At 35.1% G+C, this 17,102-nt stretch overlaps 1 long non-coding RNA gene across 1 annotated transcript; it reads left to right on the forward strand.

Annotated features, from left to right (window-relative positions):
* Positions 1-856: 856 nt before the first annotated feature.
* LOC144454459 (uncharacterized) lies at positions 857-16,707 on the forward strand. Its single transcript, XR_013482850.1, has 3 exons — positions 857-1,202; positions 12,870-12,904; positions 13,504-16,707. It is a non-coding gene; the product is annotated as an uncharacterized LOC144454459 (long non-coding RNA).
* The last annotated feature ends 395 nt before the right edge of the window (positions 16,708-17,102 follow it).

A 17,102-nucleotide genomic window follows, 5' to 3' on the forward strand; every position in this document is an offset into this window, starting at 1 on the left:
CCAACTAGAAATCTCTTCCTCCTCTCCCTTACATTTTTATATGCCTCATGATTATTTCTGATACAAAATTCCTTTATAAGACCTTGTATATAAGATCTCTCAGTTTTAATGGCTCATTTGCCTCTCCTTCATCTTGTTATTATAGTCTAGTGAGAGAGAGGAAAAAAAGCCTTTTTGCTGCCTAAAATCATGGAATTTCCAGGTAAAATGGTGCCTTACAGATCACCTAGTCCAACTCTCAATTTACAAGAGAGGAAACTAAGGTCAGGGAGAGATTTGTCCAATATCACTTTGCAAGAAAGCCTCCTAACTTCCTGTCTTGTTCTTTGCACACTTCAGTTAGGAGATGATTCTTTCAGCTACTACCATTCCATTCAGTAATTGTGAAGTGATTTCTCTTCTCTACTCATACATATTCATATTCACAGCCACTTTGTTCACTAAATGTCCCCATCCCAGACCTAAGGAGACTGGTTCCTATAGCCCAGGTAGTCTACCATGGAATTTCTCAGGAAGACTGGCTGCCTTCTCAGCCCCCAACAAAGCCCACTTCCCCTCTAGCTGAGTGGAACACTTTGCTGACCTGTCTGAGTTTGAAACACATTCGCCTGTATTTCCTTTTAGTTAAAAGACAAAAGTGAGACAGGAGGCCTCTTGCCCACATGGAGCAGGAAAGTACATAGTGTTCATTAAAGAAAAGAGGAAAAAAATGCATTTGGAAGGAGGGGAAAACACCAGTCCCCAGGACCCTGGGCTTTTTCTACATTTCCTTTAAAAATATTTCCCCCTCCCCCCAAGCCTTAAGTTACGAGAAAAACAGACAGGAAGGGGGAAAAGCAGTGGGGTTCACAGAAAAGGCGAACCGTTGGTTATGAGTCACCTTCAGCTGGCTTATAAAAAGGGTCTTAAATTAGTTGAAACTGGCTTCCTGAGCCCAGCGTGGGCTGCCATGCTGCTGGCTAAAGAGATTGACCAGCTTGCAGCAGTGAGGACGGGTAATTGCCGTCCCTTTGATTTACTTTTAGGTTTCTTCTTTTCTTTAGAACACACACACACACACACACACACACACACACACACACACACACACACACACACACACTACGCATGCATGTGAGCCAAACAGAGGAAGTCTGTGGCCTAAGACGCACTAGGTTTTGCCCGACTCGCTGGGAAGGAAGAAACCTTGCTTGGTGAAGCAGGTAGGTTTTTAATCTTTCTTTCTTTCTTTCTCTTTTTCCTCCTTCCTGTTGGTGAAAATATGCAATACAGAAAAGACAGTGTCAGACTGAGGAAGAGGGGATTGGTTGGACATGAGCTTAGAGCTTCAATTAGAGATTTAGAGGCCTTGAAATATATAGAGATTGTGGACAGATATCTCCCCGACTACCATCCAACTGGCTGACTGTTTATTAATGCAGTCAGGTAGTCCCAAAGAGAAAGGACTATTGAACTTCAGCCCCTATCCTAGGGCCAACCCCTCCTCTTCTAATAGCAGTCCCCTACCTTGCACTGTTAGGCAAATTCAAAGTGGAATTGGCAGACCAAACCTACAGTTAAGTATTTCTCCTCTGCAAGTGGAGCAAGGAGGGAAGGGATGGTTTTGAAAACACTTCTGCTGCTGCCTGTGGCCTTAGTGCAAAGGTGGAACACTACAGATATTGTCACGTTTTTTTCTATGCATTGATTAGTTTTACTAAACTAGTGTTTTTTTCCTTTTTGAAATTTGCTCTGGAAATGAGAGGAATATACTAAAAAAAGGTAAAGACAAAAAAGTATATTTTTTAAAAATCTACTGAAAGCAGCAATTTAAGTAAGGCAAAATTATATAGAAATTTGTTTTGGAAGGTTTTATAATTTTTTAAGGTATAGTAGATGAGGGAGAGAGGAGGGAAGGGTGGGAGGAGGGGTAAAGACCCTGTATATTGAGGGAATTTGCCTTAGCTAAATTTATATTAACTTATTAAGGAGAGAATATATGCAAAGACTTATGCACAAGCCAAAACACCACCAAAACTGATTTTTAACTTTAGGGACAGTGAAGCTGCACAGCCTAGCGAATGGAGGAGTTGTTCTCAGAGTCAGAAAGTCCTAGGTTCAAGTAATATCTTTGACACATACTGGCTGTATGAGCTTGAGCAAGTCACCTAATTTCTTAGTTCCCCAAGCAATTCTATGACTAGAAATTGCTGATATGCAAATGGTAGAGATTTCATCATTGGGACTTACTTATACCAATGAAATCATGGCTATGGACCAAAGTCAAATTAGAATAGGCAAATAAGAGAACTTTACAAATACAGTTTGGAGACAAGTGGACTCAATAAGAATTCCTTAAAAATAAAGCAATGTGAGACCCTAGAAAGAACATTCAATTTGGTTTCATATGACTTGGGTTCAAATGTCAGCCTGCTATATATTCACCACATGTGTGACTTCAGGCAAGTCACAATTTCCATGGGTCTCAGCTTCATCTGTAAAAAAAAAAAAAGCTTCACCTCTTTAATAAATTATCAATTGAATGATTTGAAAGAACTCTAAAAGTTTTAGGTATCAGACCTAGAAAAGAGCTTAGAGATCATCTAGTGTGTGCCCCCTTCCCCATTTAACTAATAGAGAACCTGAAGCACAGAAAATGTAAAATATAACGTGCATTCGAGCATCAAAATTGATGTTTATTATGTATTGATAGTTCATGGAAACATAATGCAATGGAAAGAATACTTTAAGTTCAATTCCAGGCACCACTACCCATGAGGCTTTGATCTTGAGCAAATCACCTAAAACTCCCTGAACTTCTATTTCCTCAACTGTAAAATGCAAAACATACCTACCATGCTTATGATAAACAAATGAGAATGTATATAAAAACTCTCTGAAAAGTACAAAATGCTATACAAATGCAAGGTATATAAAGCCAGTAATTTATATACCCTAGAATTACCAGGAATAAACTTTAACTTATAATTTAGAGCTGATCTCATAAAGCCTCATTTTACAGAGGTCCAAAATGGGAAGTAATTTCTCCAGTATTACATAGCACGTTGGTAACAGGGCCACTAAAATTTAGGTACCCAAAATCCTAGACTCTAACCCTCTTTGAAATGTTCTAATGTACTTTAGGGATGCTAACAATTTGGTTAAAATTACCCACAAAATGATATAATTATTGTCTAGTATCAAATAAACAATTGTGGGGTGGTTATACTTTTAAGTTGATGTTAGACATATATTTAAAAATCAAATACTAATAGCACACATTTATATGGCAATTTGGTATTTACCAAATGCATTCCTTATAAGAATTCTGTAAGAAAGCTAGCATAAATATTACAAAAGGGAAGGAGGGGAGTGTCAGGAAGGTTATACAACTAATGTCAGGAGCTGCATCTTAAACTTAAGTATTCTGTTCCAACCAGTGTTCTTTGCATCACACTACATTGCCCTTCCACAGACTCAGTTTCACATATCCCTTTAAATATCACATACAATTTGTATCAACCAAATCAAGCATTTATTAAACTCCTTTTATGTGCCAGGAACTAAAGATCAAATGACAGAAATAAAGTGCCAACTCTTGAGAAGCTTACAATACAATGAGAGGAGATAGCATGTCTATGTGGGTAAATATAAGATAATTTAGGGGTAAGGTATCAGCAGCAGAGTGAGGAAGAGGGTCAAAAAACATACAATAGAAGGTGGTGTTTAAGCTAAACTTCGATATAAGTTAGATAGAGGAGGAATTAAGGTGGGAACATATTTCACATGTAGGGAATAGCCAGTACAAAAGATGGGAAAGAGTATCGTGTGAGAAACAAATAGTAGGAAGCAGAGTTTGGCTGGAGGGGAATAATGCATAATAAAACCAGAAAGATGGGAGGAAGCCAAGATGTGAAGGGCTTTAAATGCCAAACAGATTAATATATATGTGTGTGTGTTCACTAAGACCTCAGAACTTTTAATAATCATAAGCCTGATTCAAAGAATTTATCTCTATGAAGTACCAAATTTACCTTTTCATCAAGTAAATCATCTGAAGTGTAGGGGGAGGGGAGAGGAGAACAGATAATATAATAAACCATCTCATGTTGGAGGGAAGGGTAACTGTCCAAAGTGGCAGGAAAATAAAGGATAAGGACTGAGAAAAAGCCATTGGATTTAGCAGGTAAAAAAGCATTGGTAACTTTGGAGACAGGAGTCAAGTGGTGCTATCATTACAAAGGATGAAAAAGTGAATAGGAGGTGAGGAGTTGGGCAACAGTAGAAAACCTTTCCTAGGAGTACAGCTTTGAAAGGGAGAGGAGATATAGAATGGTAGCTTAAAAGAATGACAGGGTTATATGACAGGTTTTGTGTCTGTTTTTTGTTCACATGTGTATGTATGTATGTATGTATGTATGTATTTTAATATACATATTATGTGTATATATACATGTGTATGTATATATAGTATCTACTTGTGTACATATTGTATTCATTCTAGTAAAAGGGATGGACTGCCATTTTGTCTTTGTATCTCTGGTGTCTAGTTTGTTCAACTGAATTGAATTACATAAAGAGCCATAGTTCAAGGTATACATTCTAATTGTTATAATGTATTGTAGCAATTAGAATGCAGTATAATTTTTGCTATTTTACTTTAATACACACAAATACAAAAAGTTTAAAAGTACTCTCATGTCTATTTTCTTTGCATCCTAACAAATCAGTATCTTAAAAAGAAAACAATAGAACAAAAATATCTATAATCCCAAACCATAATTTTGCAGATGAGGACACAAAGGTCCTGAAAATAAAGTGACTTGCCCCAGATCACACATGTCAAATTAATGGAAAGGCCAGGACTAGAACCTCAGTCTTCTGATTCCTAGTTTAGGGCTTTTCCTGTTAGAATATCACAGAATTAAACTTTAAAAAGGATACAAGGTGGAGTTCTTTTTTATTTTTATTTTGTTTTTTTAAATTCTATTGTTTTTAATTTTCAGTTCCAAATTCTCTCCCTCCCTTCTCTCTTCCCTCTAAGCCATTTCAAAAAAAGAAAAAAGAAAAAGAAAGTATGCTTATATATGTGCTCCAAATTCATCAATTCTCTATTTGGAGGTGGATAGATTTGGATCATGAGTTCTCCAGAATTGTGATTGGTCATTATGTTTATCATAGTTGCTAAGTCTTTCAAAATTAGTTAACTTTACAATACTGTTTTTATTATATAAATTGTTCTCCTGGTTCTTCAGTCTGCATCTCCTCAAGTTTTCCTGAATAATAATGGTTATAATAGCTAACATTTTTGTAGTGTTCAGTATGTGCCAGGCACTGTGCTCAAGTGCTTTATCCAAGTATTACCTCATTTGATCATCAACAATCCTAAAAGGTAGGTGCTATTATTATCCCCTTTATACAATAGAGGAAACTGAGGCAAATAAATGTTGACTTATCCAGACTCACACAGCTAGTAAGTGTCTAAGGCTAGATTTGAATTCACATCTTCCTGACTGTAGCCTGCTGCTCTCTCCACTGAGCAAAAATCTCCATCATTTCTTACAGCACAATTGCATTCCATCACATTCACATATAGTCACTATATGTGAATCAAGTGGACGCAGAGCAACGCAGGTCCTTTGATTGCAAAACCATAAAGTTTAAGTCATATAAGTCACTATAACTTACTTGTTCAGCCATTCCCAGTTCTTGGGCACCTTCTTAGTTTCTAATTCTAAAAGAACTGCTATAAATATTTTTGTACATATATGTCTTTTTCCTTTTCCTTTGACCTTTTTGTGGGTAAAGACCTAGTAGTGGTATCACTGGGTCAAAGGGTCATAGTAGATGGGTCACACAGTTTAACAGTTTTTTGGCCATAGCTCCAATTTGCTTTCCAGAATGGTTGGACAGTTCTCAGCTCCATCAGTGCATTAAACCAAGGGTGTCAGAGAGAAATAGAGGCCAGTAATCCATACATAAGGATCCCTACAGACTGCATAAAGGCTTAGTTTTAAAATATCACATCTGTGTTTTATTGTATTTTTATTTATTTTGCTAAATATTTCCCAACTACATTTTATCTTCGTTTGGACTGCATTGGGAGTGTTGTGGAGCCCCTATTCGATCCCTCTTTTCCCATATGAGCTTTTTAAAAAAATTTTTAATGCTCTTGCTTCATCTTGGGATAGGAATGACCTTGCACCAAGGTCATCACCAACACCTTGGACTGTTCAAATCCATTTCAGAACAGCACAAGTTCTGGCAGATCCTACTAATCTGGCAAAGCTTCAAGTACTGTTGTCCAACCTAAACAAGTTAAGAGAGGCTCATCACCAAGATGGCTCTAGAGCAATTACTTTATTTTTTTAAGATATAGCAATTAAGCAATTTAGAAGGATTATGATTTATATTAGGAAGATCTGGCTTTAAGTCCTACTTCTGATGACATAACATAGAAGAGTTGTACCCTGTGGAGCACGCACTAGACACTTCCAAGAAAATATGTACTTAACTGTGAAGAACTTGTCAATTTCGGATGACAAAGTAAGCCTGGTGTTATTGCTTCCCTACTCCACGAAGCCTGAAGGAACAAGGAAGAGTAGGGAACAGTATTTTAAAGTTACATCAGACTACAATAGGATCATAACTTTAGAGTTTAGGGACCTTAGAGGTCATCTAGTCCAATCCCTTTATTTTACGGATAAAGAAACTGAGGCTCAGAATGACCTGCTTGAGGTCACATAGAGTAAAAAGTGTCATAGTCAGGATTTGATCCCAGGTCCTCCTACTCCAATCCCAGCACTCTTTCCACTGCACTGTTCAATAGCCGTGTGACCACAAACAAGTCATTTAACGTCTCTGCACCTCAGTTTACTAATTTGTAAGATAGGTATCATGTTGTGAAGACCACTTATTAAAGTGTTTTACAAATTTCAAGATGTTATATAAAAGCCACCTCTTATCATTATTAGTGGAGAGATTAAAGTGTGAACTAATGAAATCTTTGAAGTATTAAAGAAACTAATACCTTGAGTACTAAAGACAGGTATCTTTGTAAGCTTTTACTTACAAAAATTAAGTCTTTCCATGGCACCAGGTAATGTCATTAAATTTCACTAGAATCTAGTTTCTGCTTATTTAAAATGACAAATTGGAATACATTATAACTATCTCACATGCGAGAGTTCTTTGTACTGGGTTGCCTGATAATGGCATTGTATAATCTAATAATGCCAGGAGATTTGGAGTCTAGTCCCATGTCTTTCACCATCTAACCATAAGATCCCAGCAAATTCTTTTTCCTTAACTATAAAATGAAAGATGTGGACTACATTTTTCAAGGCTTTTTAGCTCTGAAATTCTACAATTCTAATATAAGACTATCAGATTGACTTTCATTGATGTCCTAAGGTATATCTGAGTCAGTGAGATGCATTGTCCCCTGTCTTATTTATTCTCAAATGCCCAACAGATTCACTGTTAATGTTAGTAAAATGTAAATAGTTATATAAAATAATTTTGGATAGATTTCATTTTCTTTCATTTAACTTATTGTTTTGAAATTTGCTCTAGTTTCTAAAATTTAGTAAAGTTTTAAAATCTTTCATCTTGACTTTTTTCTCAAAAGCAATTATTCAGCTAATTTCCTTTCAGAAGTTTATAATTTTTAAGTGCATCTTTTTAAAAAATATTTTAAAATACACGAGATTCAATGGGGTATGCAATCTCATGTAAACTTTGTTGACTCTGGTGCCTAGTACAATGCTCAGCACAGAATAGGCTTTAAATAAATGTTCTTTTAATTAAGATGATGTGTTATTTTTTTTAACTGCCTGCCTTCACTTAATTTTCACATCATAAAACACTGAGGCATTTCCCTTCAGTAGTTTCTAGGCTTGCAATATTCAAGCACTCTTTAAAAAAATAGGTATAAGTATTTTTCTTTACTTGTACAGTGTATGGATTTTATTTAATAAAGTGCTACATATTTTATAGAAGCCTAGTTATCTCAAAGGGTATTTCTGTTTTATTAAGTCATTATAGCTTTATAATGTTTTTTAAAAATTAATGTTACTGTTCCCTCCCCCAAAGACACATTTGTCATCAAATTAGCTCATCTTATGTTTCAGCAATCATAAGAACAAAGATTATTTCTTGATTTCCAAAAGCCCCATTAGTAGCACTACAACATTTATAGATCAAAAAGAGTGAGTGCTTTGGACAAGAATCTGTTTTCTCAAACCATTTACCAGCTGCCAGAAAGGTAATGAACTTAAAATGCAGAAAGAAACATTCATTTGCAGAGATGGGCAATATGGGTATTTGTTTTGCCAGACTACAGAAATGTGTATTTAGGGCTTTATTTGGGAGGAGGGGGAGAGAAAAGGGAGCATTTGCGTGGGGCGGGAGAGAGATATAGTATGAGGAACAGATTCATAAATGAAAAACATTAAAAACAAAACATAAGAGGTTCTCTTAAAGAAAAGGAGAGAGGGAAGGAAGAAAGGAAGGAAGGAAAGAAGGAAGGAAGGAAGGAAATTTTCTTAAGAAAACTTTAATATACACAGTTTTTTCAGTTGGTATGAAAAATTATTTGAGAGTCAGAGAGATGTAAAAGAGTGGAAGAATATAACCAGCCAATTCATCACCTCAGAACAAGTATGAAGAGACAATCCTGGGGAATAAGCTATCATTCAGGCTTGACATATATTTCAGGGCAATTCAAGTGAAGAAATAAATGGAAAGGAAAAAAATTTAAACCACCTACAGAAAAATATCACTAGACAACCTTTAAGATCCCCTCCAAACAGAAATCCAATCTTGAAAATCATATCTAGTATAAAGAAAAATTACCTAAGTCCTGAACACAACTTAAAATACATCACCACAGATGCTACCACTGTATGATGAAAAATTTAAAGAAATCTCTTTAAGGAGAAATATTGATATGGTCATACTATTTATCCTCTTCACCTCATAAGATTTCACACATGTTAGCAGAGAATTGGCTTGGTCCTTTCTCTCAAATATGCTCATATGGATTTATGATCTCAATGATTTGGGAGTTTCTTCCAATGATGTAGATCTCAACCCATTCATACTTGTCCATTCTATATGACTCTTATTTCTTGTTTATGGTGTGCCAAAATTTGCCCAGGGTATATGCTCAGGATGAAGGGGAAATCTCATCAACAGGCTGAAGGCCTTCATTGCTTTCTCCTGACATGAAGAAGGGACCAGTAGAATCCCCTGGCTGCCCACCTGTTATCACTGCATTCTTGCTGCGTGACTAACCTATCTTTGCTTCTTGTCACACAGTTCCTTGGTGATATCTTTCATTCCTGTTCTTCAGAGTTCCTTGTTGATTACTCATGTTTGGCATTCTAATTCTATAAAAACATATGGAAGTAGGGGAGTATGGGAGACATGATTGGTGATTTCATTAGTATGGGATACTCCCAGGGTGGAAACTCCCTCCATTGTTTCAGATCAGCAACTCATTTGAAATTGACAGTCTTAAGAGAGATGCCTAAGATGCTTAGCTGTCTGCCTACAGTCCCACAGGTAGTATATTTAAGGTTTTTTGTTTGTTTGTGTGTTTGCCTTTTGGTGAGGCAATCAGGGTTAAGTGACTTGCCCAGGGTCCCACAGCTAGTAAGAGTCATGTGTCTGAGGTCAAATTTGAACTTAGGTCCTCCTGATTCCGAGGCCGGAGCTCTAACCACTGCCACCACCTAGCTGCCCCACAGGTAGAATATTTAAAAGGCCAAACTCTCCCTGACTTTAGGCCTGATGAATGACTTCTATCCATTATACTACATTGCATCTCAACAATGGAAATAAGAGGGCAAAAAAAAATCTAGAATGTATTCAATGACATATTACTCAGTAGAATAATTTTGTCTTTTCATGAGAAACTAGGTTAGCAGTTACACAGATATAACAGAGGGAAGATACAATTTGACTTTTTAGTAAATGGTATTTCACATGGTAAACCTAAAAAATTTTCAAAGGACCAAAGATAAAATCTTGAGCTATTCCTTGACAAGAAAGGGGGATTCTTGTGCAGCAGAAATGAGAAGGGAATATATTGCACACACATGGAACAGCCAATGCAAAAGCACAGAGACAGAAGATGAAGTGTTATGTGTGACGGACAGAGAGAAAGCCAGTTTGTCTGGAACACATAGCGAAAGAGAGGAAGTACTGTGCAATGAGACAGGAAAGACAGATTTGGGCAAGGTTACAAAGAGCTTTAAAAGCTAAACAGAGGATTTTGTGTTTTAGTGTAATGGAAACAGGGAGTCACGAGTGTTGATTGAATCAGGGAGTCATATGGTCAGATATGTTTAAGGAAAATCAATTTGGTATCTATGAATTGTAGTAGAAAGAGGCATAAAGCGGGTATAAAAAATGAAGAGTCTTGCAATAACTGAATTAAAAGGTGATGAGGGCCTGAACTAAAGGTAGCTTTGTGAGTAGAAAGAAGTGAGATATAAAAGATGTGGAAGTAGAAACAGCAAGCTCTGGCAACCATTTGCATGTGTGGGATGAGAGAGATGGAGGAGTTAAGAATGATGTCAAAGTTATAGATCTAGGTGACTGGAAGAATAGTGGTGCCTTCCACAGAAATAGGAAAGCTTAGAAGAGAGGAAGGGTTTGGTGGAAAATATGAGTTCTGTTTTGGACATGTTGAGTTTGAAATAGATGTTTGAAAGACAGAGAAATCTAGTTTGAACTGTCCAATAGGAGGATGGGCAGATATTGGGACAGGGTATATTGATCAACTTAATAATTGGACTTTGAGAGTTGTGACCAAAAAATTAGTCAGATTGAGTCCAGTCTGAGTATAAGCCTCTGAACTTAACTAGGTTGGCTTTTGGACAAAAAAAAAAAAACACATAGTCCATCACTTAGCCTATATTCAGTCTTTCCAGCTTAGTAACCTGTGCTTCGATGTCAGAGCTCTCTTGAAACTCAGGACCAGCAACAGACCACAAGATAATAGGTTAGGATTTTAATAGAGTTCAAAAACACTATTCTGATAAATTAATTAACATTTTCCGTGTCTTAAATATTTATCATTTGTCATGAAGACTAGACTTTTTCCCAATTTTGTAGTATAGAAAAAATTTGAAAAAAATTGCTAGTTTCCTACAGTTTTAAAAATTCAAGATGCCCATAAGAAAATCTTTCTGGTCTTTCTGACATAATCAATCAATAAACATTTATTAATCATCTACTCTGTGCCAGGCACTGTATTAAGCCCTGGGGATACAAAAAGAGGCAAAAGACAGTCCCTGTCTTCAAGGACCTTCCAGAGTAGTGGGAGGGACAACATGCAAACAGATATAAACCAAACAAACTAAACACAGGATAAATAGGAAACAATTAACAGAGGGAAGACACTGGAATTAAAAGAGATTAAGGAAAGCTTTCTGCAGAAAATGAGGTTTTAGTCAGGATATAAAGAAAACCAGGGAAGTCAGTAGTCAGAGCAGAGAAAGGAGAGCATTCCAGGCATGAGGGACAGTCAGAGAGAATGCTCAGAGCCAAGAGATGTTGTGTCTTATTTGTGGAACAGCCAAGAGGCAGGTGTCACTGGAGTGAAGACTGTGTATTAGGGAATAGGATGTAAGATGACTGTGAATGCCAAACAGAGCATGTCATACCTACACCTGGAGGCAATAGGAAGCCACTGGAGTTTACTGAGTGGGGGAAAGGGTGACAGAGGAGGGTGGGGAGGGGAGTCACATGATCAGACCTGTGTTTTCGGAAAACCACTTTTTGGCTAAATGGAGGATAGATTGGAGTGGGGAGAAAAGAGGCAGACAGACCCCCCAGCAGATTACTGCAACAATCTAAGCTGTGACATGATAAAGCCCTGCGCTAGAGCAGTGACCGTGTCAGAGAGAAAGGGGTGTATACAAGATATGCTTGGCAACAGCTTGGATATGGGGGTGAGAGACAGTAAAGAAGCCAGGGTGATTTCTAGGTTGCGAGGTTGAGGAACCGGAAGGATTGTGTTGTTCTCTACAGTAATAGGGAAGGTAGGAGTTGGAGAGAGTTTAGAGGAAAAGATGAGTTTGGTTTTGGACATACTGAGTTTCAGATGTCTACTAGATATACACTTCGAGATATCTGAAAGGCAGTTGGATAAATATTAGAAAAGGCACTTGTGTGAAAATTTTTGGTTCTAAAATAGCTTTAAAGGTTGAACTAAAAAGTAATGAACGCTATCAAGATAATTAATAGAGTTTACAAATGTCAAATATAAATGCATGAAAGCATAAACAGCCTTTTCATCTATGTAATAGTATGTAACAAAATTCTGAAAAATGAGTTAATCACTTGAAATCTCTTTTATTCTAAGCACCTTAACAAATTCATCTCAGATAACCAAAAGACTAAGAAAGTACCATCATTGAAAATAATATATTTTCCTTGGTTTGGAAATTTCCAAACCAAAACAGTTTCTGCTCTGTCAAAATATACGAAGTATAAAAATTCCCCCAATAAATTCATTTCTTTAGTACTGAATCACATTTCCATCTAGCTAGTTTCATTATGAAGTGAAAGAGAGAAAATTTCCCTCTTTTTGCTAAATGAGTCACATACTAAGATGACATTCTAACTTCTGCGTTCTGATATAGTATCACTGAAACCTGAAGCTTAGGAGAGCAATGTCACTTAGTATAAAAGGGTAAATCTGACTCCTTTAAAGAAAGTATCAAACTTTTATCTTTAAAAGAAATAATTCCTTCAGAAGACATTAATTTATAAGACAAATGAAACTATGTTTGAGACAAGACTCAATTCAACAAATTTTTAAAAACACTTATTAAGCACCTATACTATCTGCTAGATGCTGATTTTGTTTTTTGTAGATGAGCACCACTGAAGAATGGATACCCTCAAGAAGGTAAGATAAGTGCCCCCATTTACTAAATCATATTGCCAGGGAAGTATGAGAGTGAAAATAAATTAAATTTCTTATAGAAATGAAATCTGATCAAAATTTTACTTTTACAGAAAAGATTAATTCAAAGTCTTTAGCCTTTTTTTTTAATTTTTGTTTGCCAACTCCTACATAGGATTAAAGAAAGAGAAAAATGTGGTTTCTGTTGGAACACCATTGAAAATGTTCTTACAATTTTGCCATTTGGAGGACTTTATCAATAATGACTATCAACAACATAAATCTATATAAATCACTAAGTACTATAAACGATCAAACAAATTAAAGATATTATATTGATATATTAACTCCAGATTATTAAAGTGTTAAAACTATGTTTTAAATTATAATTTAGCAAGCTTTGAAGCAACCTGCTGGAAAATCTGTTCCTTTCTTAAAAATAAAAAATAAGACCTTTACTAAATTAAATTCTTCTATCTTCATAACCACATATGTACATATATATATATATATATATATATATATATATATATATATTATATATATATATATATATATATATATATATACATACATACAACCATTTTTTTTCTTTTTTGCAGGAGTTACAAACATCAAGAAAGAAAAAAATCTGTGATTTGAATTTCTTCTTCCTTACATTCTAAATACTGAAAATTAGCTGTAGGTTTATATGTTGTTAATGCTAATCGTGATAGGGGTTTTCCTTTTTACTTTTAACTGACTCCTACATGTTAGCATTAACAGTATATGGCCTATTACCAACATTCACATGAAACAAGTTCCTGCCATGGAAGGATGATAGAAGAATGTGAATCACCCTGCTGGAGAAACATAACTAATATACTGTTTGTAGTTGTATTTTTAACCATAGTTTGTTCATTGAGATACACTAGTCTGAAGTTACTTTATAAAGAGATTGTTAAATTTAAAGTGTTTAATCATGATTATCAGGACATATTTTATCAGCAAGAAAAATAGAAAAAATGTAATAAAAATCAAGGTTTCTGTATTGTTTGTAATAATATAATAATCTATAACAATTTTTGGTGGATACTATTACAATTTAGCTAGAAGAAGGATAATTGAAAACACTGTAAAACATTTTAGTAATTTACCTTTCACTTAAGAAGCACTAATTGCCTTCAAATAAGCATGGATAGATATCTGGTTCTAAGTATGTGTTACGGTTTTTCTGCCAATATTTTTTAAAAGTTCAAATTTTTGTTCTCCCTGTTTATTTCCTAACTTTGTATTCTATTTCTTTTTAAATACAAAGCAACAATCTTCCAGTTGTTCACCAGATTTAAAAGAGTAAAGAATATTAAAGCTTAATATTTAGCATGATTACTCCAGGTTGGGGCAGCTAGATGGCGGAGTAGATAGAGCATTGGCCCTGGAGTCAGGAGGACCTGAGCTCAAATTCAACCTCAAACACGTAACACTTACTAGCTGTGTGACTCTGGGCAAGTCACTTAACCCCAATTGCCTCCCCTAAAAAATGTTTTTTAATTATTATTTCAGATTAAATACGAGGTACTTTTAAAGGCACAAAGACAAAGCCATAGGAAATGAGTAAATGAGCTAGGTAATGAGTGAAAGTAATGAGCAAATAAAAAGCTTTCCCGGTTAATCATCTTCTAGATGTAGGTCATTTGATCTGGTCCCACCATAATTCCTTTGCCTCTCATTCCAGCCCCACCTGACCTTTCTTTAAAAATAGCTTTTAAAAGAATATTTTGATGGGGTAGCTAGATGACACAGTGGATAGAGCTCTAGCCTTGGAGTCAAGAGAACCAGAGTTCAAATCTGGCCTCAGACACTTGACACTTACTAGCTGTGTGATCCTGGGAAAGTCACTTAACTCTGATTGCCTCACCAAAAAAAAAAAAAAAGAATATGTTGAAGATTTCTTTCTTTTCTTTTTCATATTTATAATATTCAATTACTTAAGATAACCACCTAGAGGAGTGGTTGACAACATCCTTCCAGCTCACTAACAAGTAGTTATGAGTGGTCCCTATACACTCTTAAGACTGTTAGAGGGGCAGCTAGGTGGTGCAGTGGATACAGCACCAGCCCTGAAGTCAGGAGGACCTGAGTTCAAACCCAGCCTCAGACACTTGAAACTTACTAGCTGTGTGACCCTGGGCAAGTCACTTAACCCCAATTGCCTTAAAAAAAAAAAGACTGTTAGAAAAGAAACCACTTTTTATTTGGAAATTTGAAATTCCCCTTCCTCAATAAGAATTCAGACAGGCATATTTATTAAAATATTTATTTGAATTATGTTAAATTTGAGGAATAAATGCTGTCTATACATGTTATTCACAGGTTAGGAGAGGCCTTTTTCTCTTTTCCCAATCTGTTAGCGGTGCAAGAGAAAACCATAGCCTTCTCCTTCTTGTCCGTAGCAAAAGAAAAAACAAAGCAAAACAAAACCTGAAAATCCCCATGCATACATGATTTGTTTTGTTGAAGAGATTTCTCTTTGCTTTCTATTAAACTAATGTAAAGCCAAAACATGAAGAAAGAGAAAGTAATGACTTGTCATGCTTAGAGACATATTTTAATAGCTGTCACTGGAAGCAGATATATACATTTCTTGCCAAACATTGTAACAATTTTCTTGTCTACCCCTTCTATATGTATATGCTTCCTTATTTGTATGATTTTACTCAGGAAACTCTTATATTGACTATACACACATACACACACACACACACACACACACACACACACACACACTCCATTTATTACTATTGCTTTCTAATGTCTGTAACAGGAGTAAGTGTTGTATCTCATCAAAAGCTTTTTCTCAATTTCTTGATATAATCACATCATTTTTGTTGTTCTTGTCATTAATATAGTCAATATGTTTATACTTTTCCTAATATTGAAGCAGTCCTACATTCCTAGTATAAATTCTACCTGTTTATGGTGTATGATATGTTGCTATAGTCTTCTTGCTAATATTTTATTTTAAATCTTTGCATCAGTATTCATTAGGAATATTGTTCTATGGTTTTCTTTCTCTGTTTTGACTCTCCCTGGTCTAGGAATGAAGACCATTTCCGGATCATAAAAGAAATTTGTTAGGCTCCTTTTCTTATTTTTTCAAACAATTTATTTAGTATTGGAATTAATTGTTCTGTAAATGTTTATTAGAATTCAATTGTAAATCATTCTATTCATGGCATTTCCTCTTTGGGATTTCATTTATTGCTTGTTCTATTTCCTTTTCTAAACTAGGGCTATTTTTGCACTCTATTTTCTGTTCTGTTAATCTGGGAAATTTATATTTTTGTAATATTCATATAATTTAGGCTGTCAGTGTTATTGGCATTTAATTAGGTGAAATTACACCTAATAATTTTCTTATTTCATCTTCACTGGTTATAAATTCACCTTTTTCATTTTTCGTATTGGAAATCTGGTTTTCTTCTTTATTTTTTAAATCAAATTAGCTAATGGTTTGTCATTGGAAAAAAAAAACTCTAGTTCCTATTTTTGTTAATTCAATGAGGTTTTTTGCTTTCAATTTTGTCCATCTCTCCTTTGAGTTTCAGGATTTTTAATTTGGTGTTTAATTGGAGGTTTTATAATTTGTTGGTTTTCTAAGTTTTTTTATTTGCATATCCAATGCATTGAATAGTTCTTCCTCTCTTTTATGGATAAAAATGTTTCGAGATATGAAATTTCTCCTAAGTACTACTTTGGCTGCCACCTACAAATTTTGGTATGTTTTATCATTGTTATTATATTTAATAAAATTATTGCTTCTATGATTTGTTTGTTGATCACACCATTCTTTAGTATTAAGTTATTTAGTTTCCAATTAATAATCGTTTCAAAGACCCTTTGTTGTAATGTAACTTTATTACATTATGGTCAGTAAAAGTTGCATTTAATATTTCTGCTTTTCTACACTTGTTTGCACAATTTTTAGGCTATAATATATAGTCAGTTTTTATGAAGGTGCCATACACAGCTGAAAAAGAGATATAGTCCTTTCTATTCTTATTCAGTATTCTCCCAAGGTCTATCATATCTAACTTTTCTAAAATTCTATTCATCTCCTTAACTTTTTTTAGTTTAGTTAGATTTGTCTAGGTCTGAGAGGGGTAAATTGAAGACCCCTGACATTATATTTTTACTAATTCCTTCCTCTACCCCTTTAATC

Source organism: Phascolarctos cinereus, unplaced genomic scaffold, assembly GCF_003287225.1.
Source record: "Phascolarctos cinereus isolate Bilbo 61053 unplaced genomic scaffold, phaCin_HiC Scaffold_726;HRSCAF=1367, whole genome shotgun sequence".
NCBI lineage: Eukaryota > Metazoa > Chordata > Mammalia > Diprotodontia > Phascolarctidae > Phascolarctos > Phascolarctos cinereus.